General features: G+C 27.1%; 1 long non-coding RNA gene across 1 annotated transcript in view; it reads left to right on the top strand.

Moving 5' to 3' along the window:
- Positions 1-18695, top strand: part of LOC125824141 (uncharacterized) — a 53999-nt gene extending 35304 nt beyond the window's left edge. The window contains exon 2 of the long non-coding RNA XR_007442757.1: positions 18491-18695. This is a non-coding gene — a long non-coding RNA (uncharacterized LOC125824141). The remainder of the gene's footprint in view (positions 1-18490) is intronic.
- The last annotated feature ends 1202 nt before the right edge of the window (positions 18696-19897 follow it).

The following is a 19897-nucleotide window of genomic DNA, read 5'->3' as shown; positions in this document are numbered from 1 at the left end:
ATATTTTTGTCAAACATTTAATAATTTATGACATTTTATTTATATATTATTCTTTTTATCAAACATTCATTTCACGATGTTCATAGAAACTTCATACTTTTAGTTGTTACGATCAATTCAATTGAAATATATTAATTTGAAAAAATATAAATTAACTATTTTTTCATTATATTAGTTACAAAAAATATGTTTATTAATTAATATATTTTCAAAAAAGAATATATATCTTAAATATTTAATTTAATGTCATTTATAAAGTTTCTTATTTGTCTAGTATAAATTTTAAATAATTAATTTTTATTTTTAAAATTTATTATAATTTTTGATTGCAATTGTGCATCCAAACAGAACATAGAACATGTGTAATTACACTGTGGCATCCAAACATGACATGTACTGTAATTACACTGTGGCAACCAAATAAATCAGTGTAATTACTAGACAGTGTAATTACTAGGCTGGTAATTACTACCCTAATAATTACACCTATTCCAATTACCAAGTGACTTTCCAAACATACCCTAAAATATATAATTGAGTTTTCAGAGATTAGGATAGTAGGTGGGTGAGGAATTTTAGGTTAGTTTTTTTTCTTCTAATAATTATCTATTTCTTATTATAAAAATTTCTACATACGTATTTTTAACTATTCCTTTATTATTTATTAATGTTTTTTTGTCAATTGTTTTATTTTTATTTATTAAGTGTTATGAAATTATTTAATTTAATTTATTGTCATTGGTATCGTTAGCATCAACATCTAGAATTCAAGCACTACAAAAAAAAAAAATAATGCATATTTTTTTAATCAAAAAAAATTGTTATGATAAAAAGGAAAAAGCTAAATTAAAAATATTACACTAATAATATGAGATCTTTAGATATTGTGACTTTCGTTGTGATTGAAGATTTTATGAGTAAGAATTTAATTATTTTTAAGGGAAAAAAAGAAGATAAAAGTGGAAGTAGTGATAAAAAAAAAATTAAATTGAGTCTTTTTCTATAAGTAGTTTTTTGAAAGTGTTAGTTGAAAGATTTTTATATAAATAATTTATCAAAACAAAGATTAAAGAAAATAATTAAACTGAAAATTAGGGTAGTTAAGTAAGTGGGTGAGGAATTTTAGGGATGATTTAAGTTAGTTGTTTTATTTATCAAACTTTATGTGTTTTTTAATAAAAATTTTACCTACGTATTTTTAACTATCCCTTCATTAATAATTTGTTCTTCTTTTTGTTTCATTAACTGTTTTATATTTATTTATTTTTTGTCATGACATTAAATAAAATAAAATAATATTATATTATATATACATACATTACAATAATACAATAATACAATATGATTATAACCCTGTATAAATAGTGTAATTTTCTGACGAAGGAGATTTAGTTGAACCCTCAACTCTATCTGACTTCAGCACTCTTTAATGATATTATATATTAGTGACGTTTGCTTTTAACGATTTTAAGAAAACATATATGAAAGGGAATTTAAAAAGGAGACACCTCAATTTTAAGTAATTTGTGACTATTTAAGTCATGATAAGATATAATTTAAAGTAGTCTTTTCATTTAGAGAGAACATATTTTGACCAGCAAACTTGTGTAACCAACAATTGTTTATTGTTCTTTCTTGCATTTTCTAAAAAAAATTCGGTTACATTTTTACAAGAAAAAAAAAAAAAACTTCACTTGTCATTTTTAGTTTTTTTTTTTTTGATATAGCTAGATCAAATTTATGTTTTTTTTTAAATTATACTACTTTTTAGAACATTATATTTAAAATTAATCAATTAAATTATTTTTAAATTAAACAAAATCATAAATGCGCTTACATGATCCATATTATGTGTATGTGTATTTCTTTAAAAGTGAGGAGACTATTGTTAGATAAATCAAATGTTAAATGATCATAATAATAATCAAAATGATCAAACTAAAGAATAATCAAATGTCAATATAGGGTCATAGTATACCATCACAATCTGCATATAAATTTAAAAAACGTAAATATTAAAACTAATAAAGTATTTGAAAATGAAGAATATAAAAATTACAACAATATGTATTCATCATCATCCTCGTTACTATTTATATTGATTTTATTCTTCCAAAAATGGAACACTTATTGAAATCTAAAAAAAAATAAAAAATAACACAAATAAAGAACGCCAACCAAATTTAAATAGTGATTGACATACATGGTCCACTACTATGAAATATATATAGAATTCCTCATTTATTCATCATTTGTTTCTTCTTTTTCTTTGTTGCATTGGAGAGTATGGTGATCCTTCTCCTTTCATCAAACATAACAAAATAATTTCAAATCAAACAATTAAGAAAAATGGAATATATACACACAATACACTACTATGTTTACCCTCATTTTCTTTTATGATCTCACATGAGTGTAATAAAAATTTTGTTAGAATTTGTTTTACAAATGTTTGAATTCGTATTTTGAAGTGTTTGGTTAAAAAAGATGTGAATGATGCTTTAAGAATAGTAACTTTTTTTTAAAGATGTGGGTTGGGAAGTTGAGAATCTTTTTAAGGATAAGATTAGTTATTATTTAAAATTTGAATTTTAAATTAATTATTCAAATATTTTGTTGTGGCTAATTTTAAGGTTTCTTTTTTTAAAGGACGTGATATCCTTTTTCTTTTTAAAATTGAAAGACTTTTCTTTCTATTATGTGAATACAGTTTAATAAATTTTTAGAAAGAAAGGGAAGAAAAACTACCTCATTTTTCCTACGAATCCACAGTTTTTAACAATAAGTTTTTAAATTTATTTTTTAATGGTAAATATTGTATTTGCTAACAAACCGTTTTTAAATTTATTTTTAATAAATTTTTAAAAATAAAGGGAAAAAAAACTACCCCATTTCCTTAAGAATCCACCGTCTTCAACTTTTTTTTTTTACAATAAGTTTCTAATTGTTTTTAATGGTAACCTTTGTTTTTATAATATAAAAGATAAGATTGCCCTTTATTTTATTTGAATTTTATAAATTGGATACGTTTTGAAATATTAAACCAGCCTAGATTAAATGATTTTTTAAAAAAAATAATTTTTACAAATTTATAATTAAACTTTAAAAAAAAACATACACTTTTTTTTGGGTGCTGACATTTGTCGGTGTTCATCTAATTTGATGACATTTGTCATTTATAGAACTGCCTTTTTTATAAAAAAAACAAAAGTGTATAAATTATTTTTGGGGAAATACATAATTACCCCATTCAACTATAACATTTTTTTTAAAAAGACACTCAAACTTTACAAGGATTCTAACACCCCACTGAACAATTTGAAAGTAATATAAATACCTCATTTTTCGATCAAACCCACTTATAAGAAAGAAGGTGAAAGCACGCACCAATTGTTGCTTGCCATGTGTCAATTTTATATAATTTTCTACTTTTTGTTTTTATTTACAGTTTTTTTGTTTTTTTTTTAAATTTTAATTCTTTATTTTCTTTTCCTTTTTCAATTCACCATCACTGACATGCTATACACCATTTTCATTGTGTTTATTATCAAAATCAATCAAGATTAATCCCTAAAATTGAAAAATCAAATCAACTAGCAAATTAATTTTTTTCTTAAATTAAAATCTCTATCAAAATATTATTTTGTGAACTTTGCCTTTGATTTTTGCAATCAACACGGTTGTATCTGGAAAAACGAAAATTCTCTCTCCGAGCTTGGATGGGACAATTTTTGCTTGGTGTGAAGACGATTTTCAGCCCCGTAATTGATTAGGAGTCACTGAAAATAACGCCGATGATTCTTTTTTTAACGTCGCCATCATCTTCCCGCGCTTCTCACCTTGCCGGTCAAAAAGGAGGAGAAAATTTTCGCCGGCGAAGAAGGAAGAAAAGAAATCTAAGGATGAAACGGCAAAATCAGTCGACGTTGCTATCGCAGAGGAAATCAACTAGTTGCCATTGAAAGAGAATGAAAAAAAAAAAAAGAGAAAAAAAAATCCTTGAAGTCATTGCCATCTCTTTCAACGGTGAAACTCTTAGGAAGGAGAAAGAAAAAAAAAAATTTAACTCTAAAATAAATTTTATTTATATATTTAATAAAAAATATTGAAAATAAAAAGTTCAATTATTTTTTTTAGTTTTCACACTCTTCAGGCGAGTTATATACACTCTCTGTCTTAAATGTCGAAAAAGGGTTTAAAAATTTCACATTAAACTAGTTTAGGGGTGTATTAGGACCCCCGCAAAGTTTAAGTGTCTTTTTCAAAAAAGGATCATAGTTTAGGGGGGTTTCTATGTATTTTCTCATTATTTTTTTAAATAGTAAATATGTCCTACATTAAAATTTAAAAAAATCTATTACTAATTTATAAATTGGATTTTAGAAAAATATTAAATTAGTTTATACAAAATGCTGACATTTGTCATTATCTGACATGTGAGTTTTTATTTCAAATTTATAATATTTAATTATTTATAATTAAAAATTCTGAAAATTTGTGGTGCTGATATGTGGCGTTTTTTCTTCTCCTATTATATATATCTAGATTTGACATGTGAATTTTTATTTCAAATTTATAATATTTAATTAGTTATATAAAATTAATTATTTATAATTTAAAATTTTGAAAATTTGTGGTGCCGCCAAAAATTTATTGGTCCGCTCTCCACGAACATCTCACCCCATGTACTCTCCAAAGTCCAATCTCTTTCTCTCACAACCCCACACACACCATAAAAAAAACTAACCAATTGAGAAAATGAAACTTTTTCATTCGTATTAAATACACCCATAATAGTAAAATATCTCGTATAAAAATTTAGAGATTTGTATTTTTGTTGGAAGGACCATATCATATAGACCCATCCACCACGTGAGTGATATGGATATTTTCATTAAAAGCAAAATATTTATGTCTTGAAACAATTACAAATGGATAAATCTGATTTCATGTGAGTAAAGAAGAAGCGTCCAAATTTTCCTTCTTATCCTTCTGCTCTAATTGCAGGACCAATAATGATGTGCAAACGGGACCACTAACGATTATGAATAAGTAAAACGTTCCAATGAAGTACGATGGTTAGTTGAGTATATTTATATACTAGATATGGGACCCGTGCTAGCACGGGGCCCAATATATATTACTGTTTCTATTTCAATTTATGTGGTACATATGAAATTTGAAGTTAATCAATTTTTTAGTATGTTTTTATATATTTTAAGTTGCTAATTATTTTTATTTAGAGTATGTTTTACATAAATATATTATAAATCACAATAATTAACAAGTTAATATAAAAAGAAACTCATAAAAAATTGATTGACTTTTGAAATTTCATTTGTATCACATAAATCAGGACAAAGCGAGTAATATATATGAAAATTACATAAAACGTACTATAACTGACAATAATTAGCAACTTAAAATATCAATATATCTATATTTCTCCCAATTTATGTGGTATAGATGAAATTTTGAAAGTTAACAAAAACTTTTTATATGTTTTCAAATATTTTAAGCTATTAATTATTATGATTTATAATACTTTTTACATAAAAATTTTATTTATATAAAGTATAAAAGAAAAAATTTAAAAAATGAAAACATAAATATCAGCACGAGTCCAATCTATGTTAATTTCTATGTTTTAATTATTGTAATACCGGTTGAATTTGGAGAGCCAACTAAAATTTTGTAAAGGAATTTTTTTATAAATTTTAAGTTGTTAATTATTATAATTTATAATATTTTATTTATTTTAAACCAATATATGTTTCTCTCTGTCTCAATTACATGACACATATGGAATTTGGAGAGTCAACTAAAATTTTAAAATATGTTAAGTTGTTAATTATTATAGCTTATAGTACTATTACGTTATTTTCAAATAAAATATGTAATTTTTTTATTTCAATTTATGAGTCATTGATATTATTACATATATTAAGTAATAAAGAATTAATGTCTAAATTATGTGACACCTATGAATTTTGGAGTGTAAATCAAATTAGTTATATGATTTTAAAAAAATAAAGCGGTTAATTATTAAAATTTATAATACTTTTTATATATTTTTTAAATGATATATATCTTTATGATATAGATATTAGTATTATAATAAATTAAATTTTATTATTTTTAAATTTATGATCTCAATTGTCATCCTATGCCACATTATAAAATGTTCCAAAGTAGATATCAGATTTACAAAAATGTCGATGCCAGCTAAAGTAATAAAATAACATCTAAGGGCATGAACCTATATATATATATATATATATATATAAAGTTGAATATAGACAATATGATGTGGCATCTCTCTATGACCAGCATTTCTATTCATTTTTTTCTCCTTTTTTTGACATTTTATCTTTGTTTTGTATTTTTTATTTGTATTGTAAAAAAAAAACTGAAAGTATTTATGTCATACCTAATTAATTATGCCCTTTATAACATCCATTACACTAATATAGATTTAAGTTAATGGAAACGGAAGATGAAAAGATAAAAACTATTCACTTTTCATAACTGTTTATAATTATTTAGCCTATAAAATTAAAAGAAATAGTTGAGCATTTGTAACAAATAAGAACAAATTTCTTCACTTTGGCTCTTCTTCTTCTGATGATGATGATGAATATATGGTATCAACTTATGTCGCTAAGATGTCCATCAAATTTTTAGGTCATGTGACTTTTTTAACAAAAGAGAAAGAAAGAGTATCTCATGATTCTTGTGAAGACATTAATGTAAAGAAAAAAATCATGTAACAAAAGTTTCTCTGCAAAATAAAAGACTTTTTGAAAAAATGTTTATTCCTCCAACAAGGAGAAAAAATTCTTTGTGGTTGAGAAATTTATAAGAAGGCAGATTAGTGTTTCAAAAGGTAAGAAAAATTATTTGGAGAAAAAATCATTCTATTTATGAAATTCGTATCAAATTAGGAGGAGAACAAGCAAAAATAATTTTGTGATTTGAAAAGAGAGAAAATTAGATATTATTTCTTCCAACCTCATTATTCTTCTAATTTCTTTCTTCTTTTATTTTGTCTTGATTTTTTGTATCTTTAATTAAATATTTTTTTTCTTATTTATCTTTAATTAAAGTTTATATATATTTTCTGAAAAAATAATTTAAAAAGATGATCATATTTAGTTTCTTTCCTCATCAATGCTATTAATCTCATAATTAGTGTTATTTATATTATTTTCTTAATTAATTTTTTTTTCTTTCTTTTAATTATTTATTTGAAGAAATTAGTTATTATAATTTTATAAGAATTACACATGTATTTTTACATAATTGATTTGTCATTTTTTAAATTTTTTGGATCATTCTTCATCTTAAAGTTTCTATCTATATGTAACAATAAAGCTAAAATAGAAAATGTGGGGTGACACCTTCTTAGCAATATATATTTATTTATTCTTATCAATGTTTGTGACATTTTTTGTTATTTTTTCCTTCAAATAATTGTTGCCTCGATTTTTAGTTTTAGTTTTTTTTTTTTTAGCATTTTCTAATTTTAAAAGACTGAAAAATTTATATTGAAAATTTATAAAATATAAAAAATGATTTATTTAACTCCTATCATCATCAATATTATTATTAATTTCTTTTACTTCTTTCCTTAATATTCATTTCATCATTAATGTAATTTATATCATTTTCTTAGATATATATATATATATATATATGTGTGTGTGTGTGTGTGTGTGTGTGTGACATTTCTTAGAAGTTAGGATTACTATTTATTTAATTTTAAAAAAATTTGAATTCTTTTGTCATACTAAATACAACATGTTTTATTATATTTACATTTAATATATTAATCAATATGTTGTACGAATGAAAAGAAAATTATCATTTCACAAAAACAAAGGTTAAAATATAATTTATTATGATTAAGGAAAGATAAAAATATTATTCCAATATCCATAACCATATTTAATACATTAAAAATTAATTGAAAAGCTGTAAATGGAAAAGGAATCATTATTTTTAAATTTTTGGATTTATTTATTCTTATCAATTTTTTCTGACAATTTTGATTATATTTTTCTTTAAAATAATTATTGCCTCGATTTTTATTTTTATTTTTAACATTTATTTAATTTTAAAAGATTGGAAATTTTATGTTAAAAATTTAAATAATAGAAAAAATGATTTATTTAACTTTTATCATCATCAATACTACTACTTTATTTGACTTTTTTTCTTAATCTTCATCTCATCATTAATGTTATTTATATAATTTTGTTAAATCACTTATTATTTCTTTTTTAACTCTTTTATATATATATATATAAAGTTGGATATGTAAATGATGATGTGACATTTCTTAGAAGCTAAGATTACTATTTATCTAATTTCTCAAATTTTTGAGTTCTTTTATCATACTAAATACAATATGTTTTATTATAATTACATTCAATATAGTAAACAATATGTTCTAGGAATTAAAACAAAATTATCATTTCAGAAAAATAAATGTTAAATTATAATTTTATTATGATTCAGGAAAGATAAAGATATTATTTCAATATCCCATAACCGCATTCAATACATTAGAAATTAATTGGATATAACTGTAAATGAAAAATGAATCACCATTTAAGGAAAATAAATTTTTGCAATACCATAATAATTAAGGAGAGAGTAAGATATTATTTTAATATCCTAATTCGGAACTTTTAATCTACTACTCAATAAAAAAGAAAATGCATTTAATAACATTAAAAAGTTATTAGTTTAATATTTTTTCTCATTCTACTACTTCAATTCAATCAAACTTAATTTTAAAGATAAAATAACAGCTCCATTTTAATTGTTATCAATATATTTCAAAAAATTATTGTGAAAAGGGTTTTCTTGCACCTTATTTTAATTTTCATATACTATTAATTATTTTTTTTGTCATTTTTCAATGATTTTTTATTTCGATTTAAAATTTAATGTTTATTCTTAAAACTCTGATGGTACAAATTAAAGTGGAGTAGAATATAATAAATGATGATTCTTCTACTAAATAAGAAAATATAACAAAATTAAAAGGGTGAAGTTTTTTTTTTTTCAAAAAAATAGATAGGAAATTCTATTAAGGTATCATTACGTCATTATTCAATATATTTTTAATATAAATTTCATTTGCTGATGCATTTGTTTAGTACTCCCTCTGTCCCTAATTATTTATTCACTTTTCCTTTTATAGTTGTCCCTTATTACTTGTCCATTTTGATAAATCAAGAAAGAGCAATATTTTTTACCTATTATACCCTCAATTAAATCACTAATTACATTGAAAATTGCAGAACTTTTCATCTACTTCATAATTAATAGGGGTAAAATGATAAACTCACTATGTGATTAATTGATTTCTTAATAAATGTGTCAATTTAAAAGTGGACAAGTAATTAGGGACATAGGGAGTATTACAGTGTTATTTCACATTACGAGATATTTCTTAGACATTTAAGGAGAATGGTACACCGAAATATATATTATATATTAAAGGATCAACTTCATGCAATGGAAGAATTTGTTATTAGCAAATATATTTTAACTTATTTGATAAAAATATATTCTTGCTCATTTGATAGATGTAAAATTTGAAAAGGTTTTTTTTTTTTTTACAATCTTCATAGTACTAAAACAAACAATAATATTACGATTAAACAACAGAGTAAATATAAAATTAATCAAAAATATTTAATTTTTAATGATCGCGTGAAGTGCGACCAAATTCTCTAGATTAAAACAAAAAGGTAAAATTTAAATGGGTCTACAATAGAATTCCTAGAAATCCAACTTGAAAAATTATGTTAAAAATGGAAACTAAAAAGTGAAATAAATTTAATTGAGAGTTATCCTTCGTCTGTCCTATTTTATGTGACACTTTTTATTTCTCGAGAATCAAATAGTTTAAGTTTGATCGTAAATTTGCGTATGGTATCTTCAATTTTAAAAAAATGAAATTTATATATTTGTAAACTACGTAAAAATCAAAATATTATAATTCATAATAATTAATAATTCAAAATATTTTAAAGATCTATGAAACATTTAAGATCAAAGATAAACTAAAGAGAGTAAAAGGGGAGAATGGAAAGTAGAAAAAACCGAAAAAAATGAATATATAGAGAGAGAAACTGAGGAAAAAAAGTCAGAAAAGTAATTATTCATGTGGGTTGTTGTATATGTTGAAAGACACGTGTACAATTAATGAGCGACAATGAATTTTATAGTACAATTTGAAATGCTTTGTGTACAACTTTGTAGTGCCGCGTTCGTCCTCTAAAGTCTCACTTCTAATAAGGAGTAATATAAATAAGAAGTATAAAATAAAGTTGAATAATTTTACAATATAATTTCTCAAAGTTGGATGATATTTTGAGATATTTACTCGAAAATTAAGAGAAATTTAACGGTTTTGGAATTATAAGACTGTAAGGGAAAAATGGATCAATCTATAGATAATATAAAAAGCATCTATGTGTTATACATAGTACATGTGTCTTTGTGATATGAGTGGGGTAAGCTTAAGAAAATTACATATTTGTCCTTGTTGGTCCTTCCTAACTCCCTACATAGTACACGTGTCTTGATATGAGTGGGGAGTAGTACTTGTTTAATGAGGTGGGGCCCAATACAATACAACTTGTATTACTTTTGGTACATCTATTTGATGTTGTGTTAGTCCTTCTAACTGTCATTTCTAAATAAGAAGTAACACACACACACACACACACATATATATATATATTTGGGCCTAAACTCTCTTTTATAATATAGTAGAAAGATATATATTTTAAGTTTATTATTATTATTTATAATACTTTTTTGGTAATTTTAAAATGATATATGTTATTTTTTCTGTCCCAATATATGTGAGCCTGATAGAATTCTGAGAGTCAACCTATTTTATTATATAGCTTTTAAATATTTTAAATTGGTAATTATTGTAATTTTTAATGATTTTTAAGTCATTTGTAAATGATATATTAGGACTTTTTCATTTCCTTGATTGGGACTTTTCCATTTGTGGAAAATTAATTAACGAACAATAATAAAACAAATGAATCAAAAGGCAATAAAACTGATGAAAGCTAGAGATATATTTGAGAAGATGAACTAAAAACAGAGAAAAAAGTGTAAGAGGTGATGGTCAAATGACACGTACTTTGTTGCACAAGCAGATCTAAGTCCAAAAACTGACACGTATGTATATTATTATTATATTAGTATTGGGAATAGGCACAAATTTTAAATTTTCTGTACTACCTTTTTCGTCCCATTCCTGTCATACAACTTTCATTGCATTTGGTACAATGTACTACCTTTTTCGTCCCATTCCTGTCATACAACTTTCATTGCATTTGGTACAATTTATGTAGCAGTGTTCGTACAACACAAGTCCCATTTCTAAATAGGAGTAAAATAATTAGATCAGTGATAGTCCATGCTTAGAACGGGCCCAACATTCTTGAATTTTGATTAAATAATTAACTAAATTATTGATATTCTTGCATCATTATAAGAACATTGACTAATAAAAATGTTAATAACTATCGTCACCGAGTTCAAAACAGTAGAAAAAAAAAAAAGTGGACATAACTATTCTCCTAAATCAGGTTGAGAACTATTTTGAGGTACACAACAAACACATAGGCAAATAATACAACATTAGTTTACAGAGAAAATAAAAAGGGTCTTTTTTATATTATTAAGGTTTACAAGTCTGCTTTGGAAGATATGATAAATCAAGTGTAGGCACATTGAGCCTCTTTTCCGATATCTAGAAAGAAATGAATTTGGTCTTAAAGGTAATCCTTTTTCGATACATCTAGAAAGAAATGAATCCGGTCTTAAAAGTAATCCAGAGTCACCATGGAATGACATAAATCTGCAGCTCTTGTTTGTCCTCCATTTTCCTTTTTGTTTCATCTGCTGAGCCATAAAGTTAGGCAGAGCACTCGAATCTGTTCCAAAACTTTCTTCAATATTGCAATGTAATACTCCAAATAGGGCTAGGGCTTTTTGGCGAATTCAATATCTAGTATGAATCAGGTCAAAATGAGTAACATATGTATGAAAAATTTGAGCAAAAAATAATCAGTTCAATTTAATCCTCCCCCCACCCCCACGACCCACCCATAATATAGAAAAAGAGATAACCTTTGCATTTGCAGATAAACAAAGATTTCCGTAACCGAAAACAAAAAAATCAAAATCAAGCCAAAACTAATAACTAATGACAATACCTTTTCCTCCTCAAGCTTCTTGATATCATCACTATCTCCAAAATAGGTGGAAATTCAAATGTTTCATATGATACTCGTACATTTCAGCACATATAACTTTGAGCAAAAATAAAAAAAAAGCTTTAGTTCATTTACAGATATCACCACTAAAGCTCCTGAAAAGAGTTTGGAGGAGAAAATAACATCAATTTTATATATATGTATGTGTGTGTCTTTTAGTTTATACTGTTAAATATGTAGTCGAATCAAAGTTTTTCTGTCTTTTTTTATTGCAGTACTCGTGTCAGGGTCAATGACCTTTATGCTTTTCATTTTCAAAACTTAAATCATACATGCAAATTAAAAAAAATATATATTTATTCTAAGATCAATTTTTGACAATGCAGTGTTCATCCATCATTCTATCGCCCTCAAATTAAGGATTTGTATCAACTTTAAAAGCAAGTACTGTATTTAATTGGACTGAAATGGAATGTAAGCTACACACACTAACCTTGTTGCGTCGTGCATAGTCTTCCTTTAGCAATAGAGTACCATTCTGAAAATTCATTTCTAGTCCTTTTTTTCATGTAGATGGTAAATTATATTTACTTTTGTAAATAGATTAAGTTAGTGTGATGCTGACTTAGCAAAATAGACATACCTCTATCTGAAGTAATCAGTGGGAGTGGGAAAAACTTTTCTGCTGCATCATATCTACTTGATATTAGTCTCAATATTCAGACAAACAATGTTTAGACACATCGAACTTATTAGATTAGTCAAAATTTCCCAATTTCCCTGCCTCACCTACTTCAAAGATAGAGGTGCAAGCAGTTGTTTTGTAACCGCGGAAGTATGCATGTCCTGCAAAATAGTAGGAGAGAAAGTAGTGTAAATAACAAATTTCTAGATGAATAGCTTTCCAACAGTTCGCACAAATCATACTGTATGACCTGATATAATAAGCGTATATTTCATTGAATGAAATCTAATGTAAAAAATTGTACATGTACATCAAATACATTGAAATTTGTAGACCCTTCAAATCCTCCTTGTATTTACAATGCAAAATTTCAACTCGTCTAGGAAGCACATCCACATCATAAGTTCAACACGACCAAAAACTTCATTACATGAATTTGTAACATGACCAAATTAGCATGAGGATAAGATGTCTTTGACATACCTCAAAAGAAGTTGCACAAAATGCTACAGCTTAACGACCCCATCATGCAACCTCAAGCTCTGCCAATAGCTTAGCTGAGAAACATAGCTCTTGATGATGTTAAAGTTGAGCGCCCTAATCTGAAATATGCATCAGAAAGCAAGAACTGTTAAACCTGCACAGACTTCACTACTTCACTGATGATTAAACACCTACCAGCCAACAAAGACATCATGAAAGTCCTAGTGTTCCATAGTTATAGTCATGTTTATATCAGTAAAACCATAACCACAAGCATTTCAAATGATGGTAGCAAAAAAGTCAAACAAAGTTCTCTTAATCAAAATTCTGAGAAGTATTCTTGGTTGTGTTGATCTAGTTTAACATACTTAACATTCCAGCTATTAAACATGAAAAGAAAGTACATGAGAAATAGTTGTCCCCCCTCAAGTGTGCTATATTTTAATTGTTGGCTTCGTTTTTTACTGGTGTAGACATTGTTGTGCAGTACATGTGAACATCCCCTCCAACATAGCTAAGTTTTACCTCTTACGCAGAACATCAATACCAACTTGATGCTAGTTCATTCTTTTCAGATGATAGGGAGAAGAATTGAAGTTTAAAAGACGACTTAAGTTTAAATATTGAATTAAAAAAAGGTCATCAAACAAATAAATCTATTGCAACCAACTTAAGGCTCATTCTCTTTTTCTTGACATCTCTCAAAATCAATCAAACATCTTTTGTCACAGAGAATATACAAAATGCTTTTCCATCTCATAGGAGTTACATTCGAGAAAACCCTCCATACCACACACACAAATATAAATATATAGAATGTACGTAAAAGGAGAAATGATACTCGAATTTTACTGAACATTCATTTTAACTTAGCGGTCAAGTATGTTTATTGAATTTACATCCTCAGAGTTCCACTGCAAGCTTTGAGGATGATGTCAATGCTCATAAAGAACTTCAAAAAATATGGAGAGGGCACAAAATGAAATCAATGAAAGGTTTTTATACTGCACATTGTATTAGACATTCACAATGCATAAGTAGTTGAGGACTGCAAAAGTCATTAGTAATTACATTTAGGATATATGATACAGGCCCTGTAGCATCACAAGGACAATAACTGGTGCAAATGTAGTCAATGAAGATGGTGCTTTCCTGCAATGACCACACATATATTGATCACAAATACAGTTTAGTAGAAGTAAATGTTGTACCTTGTATATGAGAATTTTGAAGTACAAATGTGAAAGGAGAAAAAGAAATACAAAAATTATTCAGTTGACTAAGGCATATTATCAAACACTTCATTTACTTCAATGTAACATCACCAAAAAACTTTGAAGTACCTCATTTCAAAGCAAACTTCTTAAGAAGCAAGAAAAATATAGCAATTGCAGGAACTATTTCTCTGTATTTCCTTATAGCAATTGCTGCTACAGAATCTTTCACATTCAACTGTTGTTAATTTCTGGTGGGTTTTCTTTTTTCAATATTGTGTTGTTCTATATATTGGAAATATATAATCTTATCTTTCTCATATTTGATGATTTGCTGGGTATTTGTATTTCCCACTTTCAGTGTTGGAAATCTGTGGTTTCCCTATTGATAGTGCGATGATGATTGATGTTATGTTCTCTCTGTTTATTTGCATGTATTGTTAGGTGATTCTAGAAATAAGTGATGACTTTAAGGTGTTCGATAATATGCCAAAGCAATTGAATAACTTTGATTTTCTTATTTTTACCCACATTTGATGTGTAACATACTTCTCTATCAGTCCATTGCGTATTTTCTCCTTGTTATTATTATTATTAGTATTAATAAGTGACAGTTGGGAGGGATGAACACAGCTACACAAATTGTACGATACAACTCCAACAAAGAATACAAAGGTTTTGTAATTTCAAGGATAAATTGGTTGATACAAAAAGATATCGCGAACAATAGAAATAGAGAAAATGATAAACCAGTGAAGAAAATTTGTTAGAAAACGCACCTACCTGATCAGCAGTAACAATAGAATAATTCTCGTTGGAGTTGACTGGAATTCATTGGAAATGAAATTGATTGTCCTTGAAGCTTCAATCTTCATAGAAAACTGAATGAGCCAAAAGGGAACTCATGAAAAATAAGATTGTTAGTTACTGTAATACGGTGGAGAAAAGCGATTTGCTTTCATTACCAGTTGAAGCATCCACAAGGTTTCTAGTGACCCCGAGAACATGCTGTTTTTTCAAATCTGCTTGTCCACCCTTGTGCTTATATCTTGCCATATGCTAGAAAAATAAGAAAGCAACATTAAAATTAGTCGTCAAATGTATCAATATTAGCAGATCTGAAAGGGAAACAATTCAAAGGAGGAAAGAAAACGCATGCGCTACTTTACATTCACATGATCTTTTCTCAATTTTTTCAAAAATGGAACTACTCTTAAGATGGAACTATACGTTTGTTCTTTCTCCGAAATCACTTTCGAGTTGTCATTACTCCACATATAGGCTCTCTTTGTTATTTTTCTAAGTCATTCACAATACAACTCTCAAGTCAAATTAAAAATTAAAAATTAAAATAACTCCAAATATAGCGAGCTCAAACTTTGCACAAATAGAAAAAAATTGACAAATTCTAAAAGAACGAAAACCCACAAAAAAGCTCCAGATGCACTACAGTACTACATCACACGGTCTCGTACATATACATTTTCAAAACATACATCATTATATAACACGAAATTAGGAACATGAAAGTGCAAAATTCTACCATAAGCTACTCAAAAAGCATAAAATACACGATAAGAGAACTGAAAATAAAATAACCAACAGATTGTGACTATAAAAACGTGAACTTGCAAAGAGAAAAAGAGAAAAGTGAGAAGAATAAAAATGGGAAAACCAATTTTCGAACAACCATGAGTAAATCAAACCAAATTAGTAAGATGCAAGAATAAAATCCTACAACAATGCATTCAAAAATCATAAAATCAAATAAATACCAAAAAGAGCTGGAAACAAATTAGGAATTGAAGGATAAAAATAGTTATTTTACAATCATCACATAAAATACATGTAATCTTTAAAGAGGAAAAAACAGATGCAGAACAAGGGCAAAAAGACTCACCCGTTTCAAGATGAAAAGAGAAAGGGATAGAGATGATATACTTTGCAAAGAGAAAGACAACTTTTTTATATCAAAAGCAGAGGTAATTTTAGATCCTTACACGTGGATATAAAGCAACTATTGCCAATAAAAATGGGCCAGACAGAGCATAAAATTTAAAGGCTTTCACTGTACACTATAGAATGCTTATATAAAAAGAGAAAGTAGTACAATTTAACTTGCTTTTGGTACAATTTTCTTATGCTATGTTAGTCCTCTCCAACTGTCCCTTAATGATGAGATGAATAATAAAATATCTGACTGGCTAAGTATAAAAAGACAACACACGTGTCACCAAACAGAGTACAGATGTCTCTATTACAATGAATGCACCAAAATTAATCTTCACAATACCAAAAATGTCCTTATTTGTCTCATCACATTTTCAGCACAAGGTACAATTATTTTAAGTTGTGTTAGTCCTTTAGAAGTGCCACTTCTAAATAAGCACAAGGTACAATTATTTTAAGTTGTGTTAGTCCTTTAGAAGTGCCACTTCTAAATAAGGGTAATAATTTAAAAGGGTATATCCATTCAATTTTGCATATTTTAAAAATATATTTTATTTGTTTGTGTATGAATTGTTAAATTAGATTAATTGATAGGAGTCGCTAAATATTGAACAGTAAAAAATGTTTTTGTGCTAAAATATTAGTTACAAACGTACTCACTTAATTCCACATAACATTATGGTATACATATTTGGAAATAAATAATAATTAAAGTGGTGACAATTAACTAATGACAATAGTTTGATTGTCGATAAATATGTATTTTTAGAGATAATTACCACTCTTTATAAATGTTTCTAAAGTCTATAACGATATTGGTGTAGTGGACTACCAGTGACTACAGGGCTAACACTTTAAGGAGGCCGAAGTTGAACAATCCTTATTGTTTCTTCTTCTTGATTATGAAGCATGGTAGCTCTCATCGATCAGTTTTTATTTATATATCTCAGATACATACAAACCACATTAGATACATGACATTGACATGATGAGGATCACTTCCCTCTATAAAATAGAAGGCTTTATTTAGTATAACCAAGTCACAACTGAAACATGACCAAGTGTTTATTATTCTTCTCATCTCTTTGTTTACTTGCGTTTGTTGCATTTTCATCGCTTCGTTGAATTTATTTAAGTGGCAAGTGTGAATAACACAAAGACTATTGAATGATCATTCCGTCAAAAATTATTTTTACTTGACAATTAACTAACGATAATAACTTGATGGACGGTAAATATGTATTTTTAGAGGCGATTACCAATCTTTATAAATGTCTCTAAAGCCTATAACGACATTGAATTTAGTAAAAATTAACTAATGTCGATAAACGCTTTAGCAATTAGCACTCTTTGTTAATGTGCATATTTATTGTCTCTACTGTTTTTTATAATATTGTAGTGAACTACGTACCAGTGACTACAGGGCGAACACTTTAAGGAGGCCGAAGTTGAGCAATCCTTATTGTTTCTTCTTCTTGATTATGAAGCATGTTAGCTCTCATCAATCAGTTTTTATTTATGTATCTCAGATACATACAAACCACACTAGATACATGACATTGACATGATGAGGATATAACTTCACTCTATAAAATAGAAGGCTTTATTAGTATAAACAAGTCACAACTGAAACATGACCAAGTGTTTATTATTCTTCTTATCTCTTTATTTACTTGCGTTTGTTGCGTTTTCATCAACTTCCCCTTGCCAAAATCCTCGTAATTCTAATAGGCAAGTATTCGACACATTGGGTAGAGGAATTAATCCTCGTTCAAATTATCGTATCGCTTCGTCTCTCGGAGGTGTCTTAAGTGGTCATGTATACCTAGGTCACATCCCAAATTCAGGTGCCTCTTGTCCAGACGGTGTGTTCAAGTACAACTCCGATGGACAAAGAGGTACACCCCTTAGATTTATTGAACATTCTTGTAGAGTACAACCACCTCGCATCTATGAAAACCAAGACATTAACATCCAGTTCGTTGGTTCGAGGAATTGTGATAATTTTATAAATTGGAAAGTGGGAGAATACAATGCAACACTAGAGGCAAGTTTGTTTGGGACTCGTGGAGGAACGATAGGAAGAGCAGATAGTAGTTGGTTTAAAATAGTGAGAGCAGAAAGAGGTTACCATTTGTTGAATTGTCCTGGTCCTTTTGTATGTCCAAATTGTGCTCTTAATCAATGTCGAGTAGTGTGGGTGGTTGTGTTAGATGGAAGAAGGCGTTTGGCTCTCGCCACAAGACAAACGCCTTCTCAAGGGCTCCATTTCCCTCTTAGTGTCTACTTTGTGCGCGCATAATTAACACTATGTTACGTTCTTGTATAATTATCTTTCTAAATAAAACTCTTTAATTTTATCATGCCAATGTTCTTTACTTTTGGAGTTCTTTTTCGCCTTTCAGGAATATTTATTTTAAGAATAGTGAACATAAAAATGGACACAGGAAGTAGATATATCATATATGACCTTATTCACGTAAGTAGGGGTGTTCACGGTTGGTTATTCGTCAAAATTAAAATCAAACCAATAAAATTGGTTTTAAATTATAAAACCAACCAAACCAAATATAATATTTATTTATCGATTTGGTTGATATCAGTTTCGATTCAGCTTGGCTCGGTTATTCAGTTATTAACAATACATAAAAATTGAAAAAAAAAAAAAGATTCATTCAAAAGAGGGAAAAAGACAACAATCTTCTTTCCTTCTGGAACTCAGGAATTATTTGGAGTTTTTGCGCATGTTTCTTTCCACAGGTAAATAAGTAAATTAATATTAAGAGTAATTAAAAGTGACAAATAAAAATGAATATTTACTTTTAGAATAGTGAACATAAAAATGAAAAGAGGGAGTAGTTGTATCGTATATGACCTTATTACGTAAGGGGTGTTTACGGGTCGGTTATGATCAGTTGTTGGTCAAAATTAAAACCAAACTAGTTTAATCGATTTTAAACTATAAAACCAACCAAATCAAATGTAACGTCCATTTATCGGTTTGGTTAATATCAATTTTGATTCAGTTTGGCTGGTTATTCGGTAGTTAAATTTTTTTTAAAAAAATTCATTCAAAATGAAAAATAGTTAGGACGACTAACACTACAAAACTTTCGATCATTGAATTTATTGTGAATAAAGTTTCAAAATTTATCATTTTGGTCTAGAAGGAAGAGATAGTGACATTCCTAGTCCCACAAAAAAATATCAAACACTCTTATGTTGTTATACATGAAACCAATAAGATAAATGTTCTGGTATTGAACGTTTTTACTTTCATAAATAAATTATAAATAAATTTTGAT

Source organism: Solanum verrucosum, unplaced genomic scaffold (assembly GCF_900185275.1).
Source record: "Solanum verrucosum unplaced genomic scaffold, falcon-dt-bn FXZP01000088.1, whole genome shotgun sequence".
NCBI lineage: Eukaryota > Viridiplantae > Streptophyta > Magnoliopsida > Solanales > Solanaceae > Solanum > Solanum verrucosum.
Note: the sequence above shows the minus strand (reverse complement) of the source record. Positions and strands in the feature narration are given on the sequence as shown.